A 19691-nucleotide genomic window follows, 5' to 3' on the forward strand; every position below is an offset into this window, starting at 1 on the left:
CCTCATTTTTATGACATTCTAGAAAAGGCAAAATTATAGGGAAACAAAAATATCAATTTCTTGCCAGAGTCTGGGAGAAGGAGATGTTGACTCTAAAGGAAAAAGAGGGTACTTTTTGTGATGAAGTACATGTTCTATATCCTGTGGTAGTTATATACAACTGTGCATATGTCGAAGCCCACGTAAATAATACCTCAGTAACCTGACTTTAAAAAACTGGAATGCAGAGCACATGTCATTAATAGCTTTTCACTAGGCTCCTTGGACACTCAGAACTCACTTGATGGAACTGAGAAATATGGCTTGGGGCCCACATCCATTCTTTTTTCTCCAAGAAATTGAGGTCCACACTTAAGGCCTAGAGGTTCCAGAAACCTTCCTCAAAGCATTTGGAATATATATCTGTTTTGACAGATGATTACTAAAGCCTCCCCTTCTGGCTTTCTCTTTATTCTACTAATCCATGTGGGCTGTGTCCGGCCCTGAGGACACAAGATGCCCTCGGTGCCCTCCCTGAGTGATGATGTGAGGTGAGTACTCTCACTTGGAGGCTAGTGGGAGTTAAAAGCTTACTCTGCAAAGGCCTCAAGGCTCCTCCTGTCTCACTCAGCTCTCTAGAAAACTTTCTGCTCACTATGCATTAGGAATCACAACTCATTATTTGGGTGAAAAATTAGAGACTCATCAATCTTAAAAGGCTAGTGTAGCTAAAAGGTTAAGTCAAACAGACCCATGTTCAAATTCTCAGCTTTCTCACTTAACCAACTACATGAACATCAGAGCCTCATTTTACTGATCTGTAAAAGTGAAGATGTTTTACTCCTGCCTTACTCCAAAAGAATAAGAAAACTTGCAGACACAGGAGCATGTAAATATATAAAGCAAGTATTAATAGACATAAAGGGAGAAATTGACAATAATATAATAATAGTAGGGGACTTTAACACCCTACTTACATCAATGGACAAATCATCCAGACAAAATCAATAAGGCAACAGTGAGCATATGAATATAATCACAATCAAAGTATACTAGTATTTTAAGGTTCATTTTTTTAGATGATTAAAGGAAAGAAAGCATATGTATTTAATTCAGAATGCATTTACTGAGCACCTACTAAGTGTCAAGAGATTAATAAGTGTATGCCTTATTTCTCAAGAAGCTCATAGCCTGGTGGGAAAGAAAGCCAATAAATATAAAACAATAAGTGCTATACAAGAGAAACAGTACAGGTTGCTAAAAAAGCATTAGCAGTACATCTAATTTGAGGGGTAGTGAAATACCCAGAAATGTATCTCAGGTTACACTAGATTTGAGTCCTGAAGATAAACAGGAAATTGTGAAAATGAAATGAAGGAAAGCTCCTATTAAGCAACCATAGTAAAAAAATAAAAACTCTTATGTACTCAAAAATCAGAATCTAAAGCTTTCCTTGCTTCCATATTTTCAGTTCTTCTCCAGAAATGGTTGTTCAATTTGAGCATGAATAGAAAGCAAAAAAAGATACAGAAGCTGATGGGGAACTTTATAATGGATAGATCAGGTTGACAACATCCAAATCACTAACCAACTTTAACATTACAAAAAAGGAGACAACCAGACATTATATGCCTCGTGATGATGTGATACATACAAGAGGAAATACTATACAACACTACTATTAAGTATGCTTGTCAAAAAATCTAACCTGAACATAATCAAGCCTCAACTACCTGTTACCAACTACCAGTTTAAAGGAAATACACTAGACAGAGAGGAACCTGCTAAGCACTACCATGAGGATGTAATTATAAAAAATCCAGAATACAGAAATTCTTTGGGACACAAAACTCAGTTTCCTCAACAAATACTTTGCAAGGAAAAAAAAAAGGAAGAGGAGGAACCTACATATCAAAAAAGACTGTATCAACTGAATATAGTATGTGTCCTAGTGAAAAAAAAAACCTGTTAAGATGTGTTAGAATCAGGGAAATTTGAATACCAACTGGATATGTGATATTAAGGATAATTATTTGTTTATAACTCTAAAGTATAACTAACATATAATAAACTGCACACATTTAAAGTGTATGTATACACATACACCCATTAAACCATTAACACAATCAATAGTGACCCTACCCATCATCAAAAATTTCCTGTGCCCCTTTTTAATTTCTCCTCAACCACTTGATCTGCTTTCTGTCACTATAGACTACTTTGCATTTTCTAGAATTTATATAAATGGAATCATACATTATATACTCTCTTTTTTGGAGGGAGATGGTTTCTTTCACTCAACATAATTATTTTGAGAATCATCCACGCTGTTACATGTATCAATAGTCCATGCCTTTTTATTGCAGAGCAGTACAGTATTCTATCGTATGGATGTACCACAATTTGTTTATCTATTCACCTGCTGATGGATCCTTGGGTTGTTTCCAGTTTTGGTTATTACTAATAAAACTGCTATGAATAGTCATGTACAAGTTTTAGTATGAACAGATACTTTCATTTGTCTTGGGTAAATACCTAAAGAACGGAATGGCTAGGTCATAAGGAAGGTGTTATGTTTAACTTAAGAAAATTGCCAATCTTTTAAAAGTTGTACCATTTTACATTCCCAACAGCAGTGTATGAGAGTAAGAAATTATTATTAATTATTTCTAGTTGAATGGTATTGTGGTTATGTCTTTTTTTTTAAGAGAGTCTTTCAGAGATACATACATCATACAGATGATGTACAAGAGATGATGTACAAGATTTGCACAGATAAAGGGAAAATCAATAAAACAAGAAATGCTGGTAACTGTTGAAGCTGGGTAATTGGGATGTTCATGATACCATCCTCTCTATTTTTCTATATGATTAAAATTTTACATGTTATAAGAACTAGATAAGAGGAACTTCCCTGGTGGTCCAGTGGTTAAGACCCCGTGCTTCCACTGCAGGGAGTGTAAGTACGATCCCTGGCCGGGGAATTAAGATTCCACATGCCGCGAGGCATGGCCAAAATATAATTTTAAAAAAATAAGAAGAAAAAAAAGAACTAGATAAGATACTAGACTACTTCAATGAGCAAAGCTTATATGTGGGCTATATGTATATGCAATGTTATCAAAGATATAGTTAAAATGCCATGTCCTTGCTCTTTGGGCTACAGGTGGTATTCCCTCTAATGACTGTAGATGCAGTCAGGTTTGTCTCAACAACAGTACTGTGAAAGAGGCAGGGGAGGGGGAAAGGGATAGAAACAACAACTGTGCACAGGAAGACTATGTCTTGTCCCTCCCTCCCTCACTCCACATCCTTGGATTTGGGAGTAGAAGGAAGTGTGTTGCATAAAAGAAAAAAAATCAGAAATAAACATTGACAAAAATTATCTCTCTCACTTTAGAATATTCCAACAAACACTGAATGTCTCCACAGAGGTGAACTGCAAAGCTGGGGACCAGCTGAGAAACTTTTTACTTTAAACCCCCTTTATACCAAATTTTGCATTTCATTACAAATGTTACTTAGTTTAAAATAAATTAAAATAAAAAATCACCAGTAATTCAACCACCAATAATATCCTGGTGCTTCTCCTCTCATGCTGTTAGTTTTATATGTTGCATTTTGTCATTAACATATACTTTCCTACATATGAAAAAGTTTTTTGGAAAATGATTTAAATTAATATATAAATATTTTATCACATGGATGCTGCTTGTTTTTATTTCTATTACAGAAAATACTTGATGAATATCTGTATACACAAATATTTGTACCCATTTGATTATTTCCTTTGGATAAGCATATTACTGGGTTGAAAAATATGGTTTTAGAGCTCTTAAAATATATAGTAAGAGCCCTTTCATATAATGTGACTGGGAGTGGTGGTTGGTCATTCAAAATGATTAAAAAGGGACTTGCCTGGTGGTGCAGTGGTTAGGAATCCGCCTGCCAAGGGGGATCGACACGGGTTCGAGCCCTGGTCCAGGAAGATCCCACATGCCGCAGAGCAACTAAGCCCGTGAGCCACAACTACTGAGCCTGTGCTCTAGAGCCCGCGAGCCACGACTACTGAGCCCACGTGCCACAACTACTGAAGCCCGTGCACCTAGAGCCCCTGCTCCATGACAAGAGAAGGCACAGCAATGAGAAATCCGCGCACCACAGCGAACAAAAGCCCACGCTCACCGCAACTAGAGAAAGCCTGCGTGCAGCAGCAAAGACCCAACGCAGCCAAAAATAAATAAATTTATTTAAAAAATGATTTAAAAAATCACTTAAAATGAGGGTTCATGAAAAAAAGTGACAGATGTACACATACACCTTAAACATTTTAATTTAAAATCTAAAAATAATGCATAAGCATCATCTATGATTTCTACTTTGGATTTCTTTAAAGTGGCTCAAGAACTTAATGATACAAAGCATTATCAGTGCAAAATCCTAAACTGTTCGTTTTTCTTCACTTACCTTTAGCTTTCTAACCTACACTGCATTTGATAGGAAGTTTTTGAGTCACCTGCCTTCATCCAGTCTATCCAAAGTATTCCAATTAGTTTTCATCGAAGCAATGTTTTTAAACTCCTATTTTAAATTTTTATATTTTCTACACTGGGTAACTACGTAAGCTTGGCAAATATGGCAGAAATGGACAGCTACCCTCTAGATCCTCTAGATCCAGACTCCTGCCAACAGGTGTAGAGAATGAACACTATCAGCACTCCTGATAACAGAAGATTCTGTATTATCAATTTTTCCCTTTGAAAATTTGACAGACAATAAACAATATCATGTTTTAGTTTGCTTTTTTTTTAAACAGCAACATTTAATTATAAAGATGATGTATCACATTTTTACATGTATTTAAGAGTATCACATTGTATGTTCATAGGACTTTACAATTTACAGTATTTTGACATTTCCTTCTGCTTATTGGGGAGTTAGAGCAGACAAGTGCTATTTACATATCCCTGGGCAGCATGACACCTGCCCTCTTCCTTGTTCTCAGTAAGACTGAGGTTGAATTCCCTACTCTGTCACCATCTAGCTATGGGATCTTAGGTAATAATAATGGCTAACATTTCTTGAGTGTTTAATAAATGTCTGGAACTCTTAAGCCCTTCACACGCGTTTACTCATTTAATTCCAAATCAGTGAAGTAGGTATTATTATTTTCATACCACTTTATCACTTTACCACAGAGAGATTGTAAACTTTTCCAAATGCACTTGGTCTTTATTTGCTGAGCTGATTTTTGAATTTTGGCATTTTGATTGTAAAACTGCCAATCATGAATTCTGTACTCTGCTTACCTTCCTTGTAAGTCACTACCTTTCTTTTTTTTTTTTTTTAATGGCTCTGTCAGATTTTTGGCATTACTTTCTGCTGATTTTATAAAATTAATTGGGAAGTGTTAACCTCTTTCTCTTTTTTTTGAATTTTATTTTATTTATTTTTTTATACAGCAGGTTCTTATTAGTCATCAATTTTATACATATCAGTGTATACATGTCAATCCCAATCGCCCAATTCATGACACCACCCCCCCAACCCCCTGCCGCTTTCCTCCCTTGGTGTCCATCGTTTGTTCTCTACATCTGTGTCTCAGTTTCTGCCCTGCAAACCAGTTCATCTGTACCATTTTTCTAGGTTCCACAAACATGCGTTAATATACGACATTTGTTTTTCTCTTTCTGACTTACTGCACTCTGTATGACAGTCTCTAGATCCATCCACGTCTCAACAAATGACCCAATTTCGTTCCTTTTTATGGCTGAGTAATACTCCATCATATATATGTACCACATCTTCTTTATCCATTCATCTGTCATTGGGCATTTAGGTTGCTTCCATGACCTGGCTATTGTAAATAGTGCTGCAATGAACATTGGGGTGCATGTGTCTTTTTGAATTATGGTTTTCTCTGGGTATATGCCCAGTAGTGGGATTGCTGGACCATATGGTAATTCTATTTTTAGTTTTTTAAGGAAACTCCATACTGTTCTCCATAGTGGCTGTATCAATTTACATTCCCAACAACAGTGCAAGAGGGTTCCCTTTTCTCCACACCCTCTCCAGCATTTGTTGTTTGTAAATTTTCTGATGATGCCCATTCTAACTGGTGTGAGGTGGCACCTCACTGTAGTTTTGATTTGCATTTCTCTAATAATTAGTGATGGTGAGCAGCTTTTCATGTGCTTCTTGGCCATCTGTATGTCTTCTTTGGAGAAATGTCTATTTAGGTCTTCTGCCAATTTTTGGATTGGGTTGTTTGTTTTTTTAATATTGAGCTGCATGAGCTGTTTATATATTTTGGAGATTAATCCTTTGTCCATTGATTTGTTTGCAAATATTTCCTCCCATTCTGAGGGTTGTCTTTTCGTCTTGTTTATGGTTTCCTTTGCTGTGCAAAAGCTTCGAAGTTTCATTAGGTCCCATTTGTTTATTTTTGTTTTTATTTCCATTACTCTAGGAGGTGGATCAAAAAAGACCCTGCTGTGATTTATGTCAAAGAGTGTTCTTCCTATGTTTTCCTCTAAGAGTTTTATACTGTCTGGTTTTACATTTAAGTCTCTAATCCATCTTGAGTTTATTTTTGTGTATGGTGTTAGGGAGTGTTCTAATTTCATTCTTTTACATGTAGCTGTCCAATTTTCCCAGCACCACTTATTGAAGAGACTGTCTTTTCTCCATTGTATATCCTTGCCTCCTTTGTCATAGATTAGTTGACCATAGGTGCGTGGGTTTATCTTGGGCTTTCTATCTTGTTCCATTGATCGATGTTTCTGTTTTTGTGCCAGTACCATATTGTCTTGATTACTGTAGCTTTGTAGTATAGTCTGAAGTCAGGGAGCCTGAATCCTCCAGCTCCGTTTTTTTCCCCTCAAGACTGCTTTGGCTATTTGGGGTCTTTTGTGTCTCCATGTAAATTTTAAGATTTTTTGCTCTAGTTCTGTAAAAAATGCCATTGGTAATTTGATAGGGATTGCACTGAATCTGTAGATTGCTTTGGGTAGTATAGTCATTTTCACAATATTGATTCTTCCAATCCAAGAACATGGTATATCTCTCCATCTGTTGGTATCATCTTTAATTTCTTTCATCAGTGTCTTACAGTTTTCTGCATACAGGTCTTTTGTCTCCCTAGGTAGGTTTATTCCTAGGTATTTTATTCTTTTTGTTGCAGTGGTAAATGGGAGTGTTTCCTTAATTTCTCTTTCAGATTTTTCATCATTAGTGTAGAGGAATGCAAGAGATTTCTGTGCATTAATTTTGTATCCTGCAACTTTACCAAATTCATTGATTAGCTCTAGTAGTTTTCTGGTGGCATCTTTAGGATTGTGTATGTATTTTTAGTTTGCTTTTGAAATATTTAATATAAGTTGTATTTTTCTTCTGTGATTAAACTGAAAGGACTAGGCGGTATGTGGTAAGGGGCAAACACAAGTCTTGGAGTCAGACTTCCTGGGTTTCAGTCCTGCTTTAACCATTTACTAGTTATGTGATATTAGGCAAGTTACTTAACCTCCTATTTTCAGAGTAGAGTTGTGAGGATTAAATAAAATAATCCACTTACCACAATGTCTAGCACATGGTTAATCACTGTAAATGTTAACTCTTATTAAGTTACACACAAACATCACTAGTGAAGAAAATTGCCTTTGGTGTGAGAAACATGTTTCGTGGTGTCAGCAAATTTTAATACCAGTTCCTAAATTTGTTATATGTTTCTGTATATGTGCACACATAGCACAGGAAAACAACAAAGACTGAAAGGATAAAAGTTCTTTCTAAAGTGTGCTATTGTAGTTGAATCCTTTTTTTTTCCTATTTATTTTTCTACAGTATTAAGGTTGAACCATTTTCTTTGGCTTATTTTTCTGTTTCAATTTTGTACAGTAAAAAAATTCACATTTTAAATAAAAGAATTAAGTTTCTTTTTTAAACATAAGAGGACAATATAGTAATAGGAAATAAAGTTTCTTAAGCCTTGAAACACATAAATTCCTAAGTTATGTAAAGCAACACAAAATTGTAAAATTCATGACTTAAATCACTTTAGGTAGAAGAATTCTTGGTATTACATACAGCTACATCATAGTAACTAGGAGTTTTCTGCTTCATTCCTGCTTATAACCTCAAACTTACCAAACTTTCCTATTGTAAAATTCTCACCATCACCACAAGATTTACAGTGGGAGAAACACAAACAATTATAATACATTATGTTAAGCATAGTGATATGATTTATCTAAGAGCTTACAGGGAAAAATTGCTCTGAGTTAAAATACGAAATAGAATGGTTTTAAGCAAAGCTATTTAGAGAGTCATTTTACAGAGTAACAATAGCTTTTGGGCCAGTAGGACTCACCCAGTGACTCTCAATGAGTGTTTAAATAAATTTTAATCAACATGTAAAATGTATTCCCCTAACTATTCCAACAAGGGTGTTCAACACAAATGGTGCACTGAACAGACTATGTGACCCAGTGTAGAGCAGATACAACTTATCATATGTAAGAACTAAAAAAAATACTTTAATGTTAAGCCAGTTTCAAAAAAAGATTACATGATTCCCTAACTGTGACATTGATTTATCTAGCATATTTGGGCAGATGGGTGGGGTGGTGGTTTACAAAGGCAGCAGACACTTGTACTACTCAAAGTGACAAAGTGAATGGCATGTTAACTGTGCTTTTCATAAACTGTATGAGAAACTATTACACTGGCAGAGTAATGATACATTGTGTTGACTTGTTTCATTTTGTTTGGAGCCTTTTAATCCCTTCTAGATTCTAATCTGATTAAAGGTTAACATTTTGAAATAATGTTGTCAATTAGATGAGGTATGGATAGGGGGCAGGGGGAGAGGAGGCGAACAATTATGGAGAAGAAAAAGAGAAGCACAGAAACAAATACAGCCGGTGCTTATTCGTGCACTGTCCAGGGAAAGAGTGCCCCATCAAGTTACCCAGATTTTCTAGTACATTTCTAGGTTTATTCCTATTGAGGGAATCAATTTACCAAGTTATCAGAGCCCGATATCATTAAACAGTCAAATCATAAAACTTAAGTACCATCATTCTGATTCCATGTTCTTAACAACTCAAAACCCCTAGTACCTGGAGTAAACTCCAAGGGCTTTTTTATTTGCTGAAAGATTCAACACACCACCTTCTCTTAATTCAGTTTCCCATGGAAGGCTGGTTTGAGAGATAATGTCAAATTCAGGAAGGTGGGTCAAGCGTGAAAATACAGATTTCTGGCAATTCAGTGGGTACAACATGATGACACATCATTTCAATCAATTAGAGCAAACTGAATTCCAACTCTCTTATGACTAAGTCACCCTGAAATAAAAATTACAAAATTGATACTAAGTGGGAATTACCATTCCCACCACCTACTAGTCAGTTTGTTTTTTTTAAATAAATTTATTTATTTATATTTATTTTTGGCTGCATTGGGTCTTCGCTGCTGTGCACAGGCTATCTCTAGTTGCGGCGAGTGAGGGCTACTGTTCGTTGTGCTCGGGCTTCTCATTGTGGTGGCTTCTCTTGTTGCGGACCACGGGCTCTAGGAGCGCAGGCTTCAGTAGTTGTGGCTCGTGGGCTCTAGAGCGCAGGCTCAGTAGTTGTGGCGCATGGGCTTAGTTGCTCTGCGGCATGTGAGATCTTCCCGGACCGGGGCTTGAACCCGTGTCTCCTGCACTGGCAGGCGGATTCTTAACCACGGAACCACCAGGCAAGTCCCTACTCCTCAGATGTAATAATTAAGTCCACTGAGTATTCTACATTAAGGAACTGAGATTAATAATGGGAAAACAAAGTAAGCTAAATTCTGATAAGTAGGTGTTTGTTTATCATCACCCTTTATCAATAGTTTTGGACATACAGACTTAATTTTTTCAGTGACTTTATGCCTTTTACTGGAAAGTTGGCGGGCGGGGGGGAGATAAGGTACAGAACAGTATGCTATTACTTAAGTGAAAAATAAAGTGTACGTGAGTGATTACTTATATATTTACTGAGTATCTTTGGAAGGATACACAAGAAACTGGGGAGAAAAGTCATTTCTAGAGAGAGGATATGTGTGGGTGGGGGATGGGGTGAAAGGGAGACTTCCCTTTGAATTTGTATCAAATTTGAATTTTGTATCAAATGCAAATATTGTTTCATTTTTAACCATTTTTTAAAAATTGAAGTATAGTCATTTTACAATGTTGTGTTAGTTTCAGGTGTACAGCAAAGTGATTCAGTTATATTATATATATATTCTTTTTCAGATTCTCTTCCATTATAGGTCACTACAAGATATTGAATATAGTTCCCTGTGCTATACAGTAGGTCCTTGCTGTTTATCTATTTTATACATAGTATTGTGTATATATATTAGAAGTTAATCCCAAACTCCTAATTATGTTTTAACTAAATTAAAATGTATTATATATTTCTTTTCTTATGGCTATATAAACACCCAAATCTTTGGGAAGACTTAGGGTTTCTTAAGCCACGTAGATAATTATCTTAGCATGTTCTGATGAATATCCCTTACTCTCACTGTTACAACATTCCATTATTTTTCTGGAAATATTCACAGGGAGGAAAAACCACTCTAATCCTTTCCAATTGTCTTCCTAAACTCAGAAATGTAAATATATATACATATATATAAAACAACATCACCTTAAGGATCCTTTTTGACCCCTTGTTTAGCTACTAAAGGTATTCCTGATGCTTTCAAGATAGACAGACTCTATATATGTGAAAGGATATGCCAATATAGATACATAACACTCAAAAAAGACACGCTGATGTAAACTAATTTTAACAACCTGTCTTCATGATTTGGACTTGGATTATCAGTCTGTTGTAATACATGTTCCTAATTTTGAAATCAGTAGAGTGAAGTATACCCTAAAGACCCTAAATATTAGGGTAGATTTTCCTTTGAGAATCAAATGAAGAAATCAACAGATGATGATGCTAGCATCCTTTTATAGCAATGGTTCTTAATGCTTCTTACACTAGAATGCTTGTGAGGATTATCGGACATCCCATCAGTTACAAGGTTTGTTACCACCATTATCCTGGGCTGAAATCAGAGCATACTGAAGTTTGAAAACGCCCCCTTCTCTTAGGGAACACTCCCTTCTCCAGAGGAATTGTACACTGCTTTAAGGAGATATAATGACTTCCAGGTCTAAGACTTAACTGTAACCAAATTTAACATATTAGCCTCATTAAAAAAAAAAGTCAGGGCTTCCCTGGTGGCGTAGTGGTTGAGAATCTGCCTGCCAATGCAGGGGACACAGGTTCGAGCCCTGGTCTGGGAAGATCCCACATGCCGCGGAGCAACTAAGCCCGTGAGCCACAACTACTGAGCCTGCGCGTCTGGAGCCTGTGTTCCGCAACGGGAGAGGCCACGACAGTGAGAGGCGCGCGCACCGCGATGAAGAGTGGCCCCCGCTCGCCGCAACTGGAGAAAGCCCTCGCACAGAAACGAAGACCCAACACAGCCAAAAATAAATAAATAAATAAATAAATTTATTTAAAAAAAAATCATTTGTCTCAATGTTTCCTCTAAACTCTGGAGTTGTATCTCCAACTATCCTACAAGTCAGTTCCACTCGGATGTCTAAGAGTCATCATTCTTGAACTTAATATATTGAAAATAGAACCCTTAATATCCACCCTCTTAAATCTGCTCCTCCTAACTGTTCCTAACTCAATAAATGGAACCATCATCTTCCCAGTTGCTCAAGTCCAAAACAGAGGATTCATCCTTGATTTCTCTTTTCTTAAACTCCCTATATCCAATACATTGATTATGCCTTTATAATATATTCCCAAACTAGAATATAGTTTGGGAATATATTATCACCATCCTAGAGCAAACTACCATCATCTCTCCCTTGCACTATAGTATCAGTTTCTCCTAAATGCTCCAGCCATACTGGTCTCCTGTCTTTAAACATGTTGAGCTCATTTCCATTTTGTGGCATTCCTTCTGCTTAAGATATTTCTCCCACATACCCTCAGGGCTGCTGCTTCCCAGCTCAAATGTCACCCACCCCAGAAGATTTCCCTGGCCACCCAATCAAGGATAACCCTACCCTCACCACCAACCATTCTCTACAGCAGTACCTTATTTCTCCCCTCCATAGCACTTATCACTATCTGAAATTAACTTGCTTATTTGCTTTTTGTCCATGTCCTCCCACTAGACTGTGAACTCCATGAGACCAGGAACCACATTCATTGTATCTAGGATAGTACCTGACATATAGTGGGTACTTAATGAATAGCTGATAAATGAAGGAACATATCTAAAGAAAGATTATGTCAACCATGAAAGATTAACGGTCAGCCAGGAGAGAAGAGTAACAATATATTAAAAAATGTCAAAGGGGGAGTTGGTTTTTGGACGTGAGTCCACCTTCTCTCCAGGCTGCCGGTCTCCTGAATAAAGCAACATTTCCTCTCTAACTTAAAAAAAAAAAAAAAGTCAATGGTTGCCCCAACTGTGGTAAACATTAAAACTGTGCCATGATATTCCAGTTCTCCTTTCAGATACATGATAGGTTTATACTTGCTCATCATCTTGAAGTTAGGCACGGTCATATGACTTGCTCAGTATTCCTGAGCAAGGACAACACACAGTACAGCCCCCAGACAACTCACATGTAATATGAATTGAGAAGAAATAATCCTTTGTTATTTTAAGCCACTGAGATATGGTGGTTATTTGTTACTGCAAAATAACCGAGCCCATCCAGACTGATAAACCATCCAAACAATGCTGTGGGCACAGAATTATATAGTCAGTCTCACTAAGTAGTCAACTAATACCACTAAATATATATACTATACATATACTTAATTTCCAGATACGTCTGCCAACAAGGAGAGAAAAAATTGTTTATGTAGAGTTTTAAGGATTCTTGTTCCTTGATGTTATTTTTCAGTAAATTAATAATTTAGTCAAATAATCAATGCCACCCAATACAAGGCTTCTTGAGAAATAGTCTGTCAGCCTCTCCTTATCTGAAAACATATCTTCTAGGTAAGAATAACTGTGTTTGTTTCATTATTATCTACAAATAGTTAGAGTCCAGGGAATTCCCTGGTGGTCCAGTGGTTAGGACTCTGGGCTTTCACTGCCAAGGGCCCAGATTCCATCCCTGAGGAACTAAGATCCTGCAAGCCGCGTGGCACGGCAAAAAAAAAAAAAAAAATAGTTACAGTCCAAGTCACTGCAGGGGAAAGACTAGGATAGACTAAAAAGGTAGACTGGATAGAATGCAGAATCACTGAATGCTGGGTCCAGAATCTTGGACTTTAGTTTGTAGACAAAACAGGCTTACTTAGAAGCTTTGTATATCATATGATTAAAAATATTCCTGAAGATTATTTTATATGGCAGTTGTAGAATTAGGATGACTGGAATAGGAAGGCTAAGAGTACTAGTTTCTAACTGCTGTGCCATGAATCCTCCATAGATGAAAGACCAAATTTTAATCGATATATATGATTTATTTTTGCGATAACACTAAACATACTGTTAATGATAATATTAAGTGGTATAGGGACTAGGCAGAGCATAGATTTTTGGAAATAAGAGTAAAAGGCACATTGAAAAATCAGGCTGGCACTGAAGTAAGATCTGGTGGTGGACAAAACTGCACTTTGTGAGCATGAGGGGCAGTCAGGGCAGTCATGGCTTAATAGTTCTGAAAGGCAGCCAAGTGAACAATGGATGCTTTACAACAACTAGGAGGTATTTTTATATTGTAGAAATGATTGGGTTGTAATCAGGTTGATTTGTATTCTGAGTTCTTTCAAGGTACTCAGAGGATCTGTACAGTACTCCAACAAGCTTGTCTTTCCTCAGAAACAACCCATTCCTTCACTCATTCAACAAATATTAACACATGTTATATACTAATTACCACTCTAGGCACTGGGAAAACAGAAGTGAACAAAACAAAGTTCCCTGCCTTCCTGGAGCTTGTATTCTAGTGCCGTTTAAATTCCATTCTAAAATTCCTCCCCCAGTCTTATGATATGGGAGTAGCTTTTACAAATGCCTTTGGAAGAAATCATTTATGATCTATGATTAATTCACGCTTAAATGTAAAAGACTAATAGTCTCCCCATGGTAATTACAAAAGCAAATACATCACAGATTCACAGACTCTTAAGATTTGGAAAGGACCTTGGAGATAATTTCAATTTACAGATAAGATTAAGGGATTTGCCCAAGAACACTCAGCCACTAATAGGAGAACCAGGCTTAGAACTGTAACTTCCAGTGTTACAGCCTTTCCCATATAACCAGGCTGCCTGTTTTAAGATTACACTAGTTAGAAGAGATGCTAGAATGGGTATTCATGATTCATACATAGGTGGTAGGTTCCTGAATGACTTGTTCAGGAATTTTAGGCAGTGTGTAAAACTGAAGGAGAGACAGGTGGTTATAGGGGAGGCAAACTGGGGGGAGCTTTCAGAAGACCTTTTCCTCCCATCTCTACCCTCATCATGTCCCAAGAACAAAGAAATTACAAAACTTCTCCAAAGTTAATGGATATTAGCTATTAGTGAGAAGATACCGGGGGTGGAGGATGAACATGAAGTACTAAAACAGTCAGTAGTAAAAAAAAAAGTCAAATTACATCCTATCCAATTTGAAAAGCATATAGTCCCAGTAAAAGTACCATTTGTAATAGCTTTAAGGTTTTTTTTTAATTTACTTTCCTAAATACATTTTCCACAAAGCACCAAATTAACTGATAGAGATCAACAAGTATAATGATTGATAAAATAGCAATGTAATATAGACTGATGTGATGTAATGACGCATCCCATCAGTGGGCAAGCATTTTTAAAGATAATTCCTCCTCCTCTGGAAGAGTTATACTCACCTCCTGCTTATAAACTTTAGCAATCCATACATTTTAAAAACTCAAACTAGTCATTTAATCTTTCAAAGTAAAGATTCATGACCAACAAACTTGAGCCGTACTTAGTATTCTAATAGAAAACATATTTCAAAAAACCTTTCCAAGAAGGGGAAGACTTGCAAAGAAAGAACTGAAAAATAAGCTTAGTACAAAAAACAAAAAGTTTAAAAAAAAAAAAGAAAGAAAAGAAAAGGAAGATTATTAATTATAGGAGTTTTAGGAAAAATGTAAGCTGATAGGCATCAAGGATCCTCATTAAAATCTCATTATGTGTCTCTGTAAACGGCAGTTTCCATACCTAAGATGAGAAGTATTATGAGAATCCCAATTTATTTCAATAGCTGCACCATTATTTTAGCTTCCTAGATTTAAAACCTTGGACATACCATACACTTTTACCCTTATTGTTTCCTATAGTTAATCAGTCATCATATTCTAATATTTCTTCTTTCAAAATGTCTCTTTTGAATACAAAGCAAAATTCCCAACTTGAAAAGAAAACACAAAAAAAACAAAGAAGACCGACTGAAGACCATTTTTCAAAGAATGGGAAATACTCATGATATGCTAAGTCAAAATAACAAAAACAAAAACAATAAACAAACCCACAAGGAGAAAAATGTATAATCCTAGTTTTATGAAGGAAAATAGCTATCAGCATAAAAAAAAGATTTGAAAGGAAACATCACATGAAAATGTTAACAGTTGTTCTTTCTGCTTGGGGGATTTTATAAGCGGTTTTTGCTCTTTTTACACTTTCTCTACATTTCCTAAATTTCCTACAATGAAGATGCATTATTTTCAAACTTGGAAAAAATATTATTTAAATAGTTGTCTCATTTTTACCACTACTTGTTCACTCTCAGTGCTCCTATCCTAACTCCTTATAGCTTCTTTCCCCCAGGACTCCAACAATAGCTGCTTTCTTGAGGTCTCTGAGGCAGCTTCTCCCTAACTTTAATATTGCTTGTACTCATGGTCTGAAAATTCATCATTCATATTTATCTATAGCACATGGAAACAGAGGCTGGCCATATAAGCAAACAACTTAAAAGAGGATTTCTCAACCTCATCACCACTGACATTTGGGGTAATTATTTCTCATGGAGGGGCTGACCCATTTCAGGATGTTTAGCAGCATTCCTGGCCTCTATCCACTAGATGCCAATAGCACCCCACCCCCCAAGGCGTGACACTGCCAAATGTCCCCTGAGGGGCAAAACTGCCAGCAGCTGAGAATAACCGATTTAAAAGTTTTTAAACTTCTAAAATCATATCTCTTTTTATATATATGTCAAACCTAAACTTTGACATATGTCTTATATAACATTCCTCATAGTCTGCCATAATCTTATTTTTCTCAATAGGAACTTTCCAAATAGACCAGACTTACTGTTCCCTAGAAAAATCATTTTCATTCCCAATTTCAAGTCTTTGAACACACTGTTTCCTCACTAAAATTCCCCATTCACACTTCTATTCAATGCCCTACATCCATGCTTCAGTTTGGGTTCTTTTCAGAAGTATTACTGATCTACTCAGTTCAGTTCACCATACACCCACTGCACTAATAAAGAATATCTCATATATCTTTCTTCTTTTTTTTTTTGGTGGTGGTGGTGGTGATTGTTGATCCCAAACTAGACTAACTTCCCTCAGGTTTGTTGCCCTGGCACATTTCTTTTGTATAACCAATTGGGCCTAACATTGCTTGATAACTGATGAATGAAATTAATTTAAATGCTTGGCTGTAAATAAGTGTAAACTGATTTCTTAATTGTTTTTGAATCCTATTTCTTGTCATGGAGTTATTAGTTAAGTTAATCATTCCAAGTACAGAGTAACCACTCAGTAAGTTTTCAGAAAGAATCATTAATATATAATGGTATATTTTAAGGAATTACATAGGTTTCAAACTGTTCTCTACACTTTTAGGGAATGACACAAAGGAATTAAAACTATAACCTACAATACAAACATGAACTTTATAAATTCTATTTATCTTAAAATAGCCAATGGATTTTGCTGCTTGATGTACAAAAGTTACGTCCACAAGAGCAGAGAACTCGATTTAGTAGTGTGTGCATGTACACGAACGCACCTCACACGTATATTATCTCCCCAGTTGAGAGAAGTAAATAAAATGAAACTGCTTTGTAAACTAAAAAGAGCCACATATAAAGGAGGCAGTAGAGCAGCATAGCTAAAAGCATGGAGCCAGCCTGCTTGGGTCCCAATTATATTAGCTGTGTAACCTTGTACAAGTTACTTAACGTCTCTGTGCCTCAGTTTCCTCTTTGTCAAAATGGGGATAATAATAATATCTGTCTCAAAGCAAAGCTCTCAAAACAGTGCTTGGCATACAGAAAGCACAAAATAAATATTAACCAATGTTATGATTACAACGCTAGTTATTAGCCAAGTAAAAGCCTCAACGTATAAAATTCTGATTCAAGCCTGAAGCTGGTTTAAAAAACAACACAACAGGGCAAACTACACAAATTTAAGCTATTAGGTGGACTAGTTTCTCATAATCTTTGCCAGTGCTAAACTGGTGATTATTACAGACCTAATTTCTGTTAGTCTTTTTTTTTTTTTTTAATCTCAAAGAAACCGACACAGACACCTCTGTTTTCAAGGAATTTTACAAGCCACAAGAAAACAAATCAACTCTTTGTTTTCTCCATATTTAAGCCAATTTAAGACCTTCGTAAAAGCCTAGGTACTGTTACAGAACAACTTTTCAGAGAATACAATGAGGTTTTTAAAGTTGCAATCAGCAATTCTTATGCAGTTATGTCAAGTTTTTGTCCTGCTGAACAAAAGGTTATGTGTCAGGGAAGCAAGGACCCGACAGAAAATAAGGAAATACCACGGCCAGGCCTAGGCGGCTCTCGGAAAAACCTGTCCTCAAACAGAGCGCCTCAGACGCCGGCGTCCTTCCCCCCTCCCTGGGATGCACAAGTCGGCTCCACCCGCAGATAAATAAGTGACAGCAGGTTCCGTCCCCGCCTCTCCCGGCCCGGACCCCTCGCGCCCACCCGGGCGGGCTCCTGCGACCGCCGCCCCGACCCTCCTCGCCGCGGCCGGGTAGGGGGCTCCACGGGAGACCGCGGCCTCGCCGCCCCGACCCCCGACCCCTGCAGCCCCGCGCGGGCCGGGCCGGGCCGAGCAGAGGCCACCGCGGGGCCTGCAGGTGGGCCCAGGGCGCGGTCAGGCCCGAGGAGAAGCCTGGCCCCTGCAGGGCAACCGCCGGCGCGGGGATGGCGCAGGCTCGGTCGTCACTTACCGGCGCCTCATGGTACCGCGGCGCCTCCGCCTAGCCCAGGCGCTGACCGACTGCGCCCCGGCCGCCCAGACTATCCCTTGAATCCCCTGCCGAGCCCACTCAGGGCCATTCAAACGCGGCCGCACGCGCGGCCCGCCGGGATACCTCCCTCTAGGGCGTCTCGGAGGCTCCGCCCAACGCTGGCTCCGCCCCTCTCAGGTTGCGCAGGGGTGCAGGGAGCGGGAGGAGGAGGTGCGGCCACAGTGCCCCCTGGCGGACACAGGTACGTATGGTAGTCCTGCTACGATGGGGCAAGTAATACTGCTCGGGGAACTGAGGGTGCTAACAGTCAAAGAATGACCCTGCGCTAGTCACAGTCTAGTGGGTGAAACCGTGCTTTAAGTGTTGCACCAGGAGGTGCAAACAATCTGCTATAAAAATATGGTGCAGGGATGGGACTTCCCTGGTGGCACAGTGGTTAGGAATCCGCCTGCCAAGGCAGGGGACACAGGTTTGACCCCTGGTCTGGGAAGATCGCACATGCCGCGGAGCAACTAAGCCCATTCACCATAACTACTGAGCCTGCGCTTTAGAGCCCGCGAGCCACAACTACTGAAGCTCACTCGCCTAGAGCCCATGCTCCGCAACAAGAGAAGCCACTGCAATGAGAAGCCCGGGCACTGCAACTAGAGAGAACCCGTGCGCAGCAACGAAGAGCCAACGCAGCCAAATAAATAAATAAATAAATTTATTTTAAAAAAATATGGTGCAGGGAGAGACTTATTCATTCACTCCTATTTAAGTGCACTAAGGCAAAATATTTAAAAGGGTAGACTGGAGCTCTGCGACCTCGGGGAAGTCATATAAACTCCCGTGAGCTTTGGTTTCCCCATGTGTAAAATGGGGATGTTAATGGTATCTGCCTCACCATTATGAGGATTACATGAGTTAACACATATAAAATTCTTAGAGGAATGTATCTGGCACATGGTAAGCACTATATAATTGTTAGCTCTTATTTGTTAGTTCCTGATATTTGCCAGACTCTGTTCTGGACTCTTAAGAACACAAGAAATATGCATGATGTGGACCCTGTCCCCAGGAAGCAGGCTCAGTTTCTTTGGGATGGCGAACACTAGAGGATGAGGTTAGGGTTGGATCTGTCCCTGACGTGATTTTAATTACTGAGGGTAATTCTCTTCCTCTTAGTGGAGACAGAGTCCACCCATCTTCACAGGTAAGCTACTGGTCAACATTAACCAAATTGTGACAGGAGCAAGTTCGTCTCTGGTGGGCCTCTCATCCCTTGCAGAAGCCTATCAAGTAGTGCATTTGGTGTACCAGTTGCTCACTGCAAGACTCCATATCCCTGGACTCACTGCTTTAGGCACTCTCTTCAGAACTCCCCAGGGCTACCTAAGTTGGGTTTAACGATATTTTTGCGGGCCCATCATGTGCCAGGCTGACACTGTACCAGGAGATAGC

At 38.3% G+C, this 19691-nt stretch overlaps 1 protein-coding gene across 2 annotated transcripts in view; it reads right to left on the reverse strand.

Annotated features, from left to right (window-relative positions):
* KATNBL1 (katanin regulatory subunit B1 like 1) overlaps window positions 1-18376 on the reverse strand; it is a 58103-nt gene extending 39727 nt beyond the window's left edge. For both annotated transcript variants that reach the window (XR_009500867.1, XM_059913707.1), the window contains exon 1: window positions 18228-18376. The gene's annotated coding sequence lies outside the window, so the exon portion shown is untranslated. The remainder of the gene's footprint in view (window positions 1-18227) is intronic.
* Between the last annotated feature and the right edge of the window lie 1315 nt (window positions 18377-19691).

Source organism: Balaenoptera ricei, chromosome 2 (assembly GCF_028023285.1).
Source record: "Balaenoptera ricei isolate mBalRic1 chromosome 2, mBalRic1.hap2, whole genome shotgun sequence".
Lineage (NCBI taxonomy): Eukaryota > Metazoa > Chordata > Mammalia > Artiodactyla > Balaenopteridae > Balaenoptera > Balaenoptera ricei.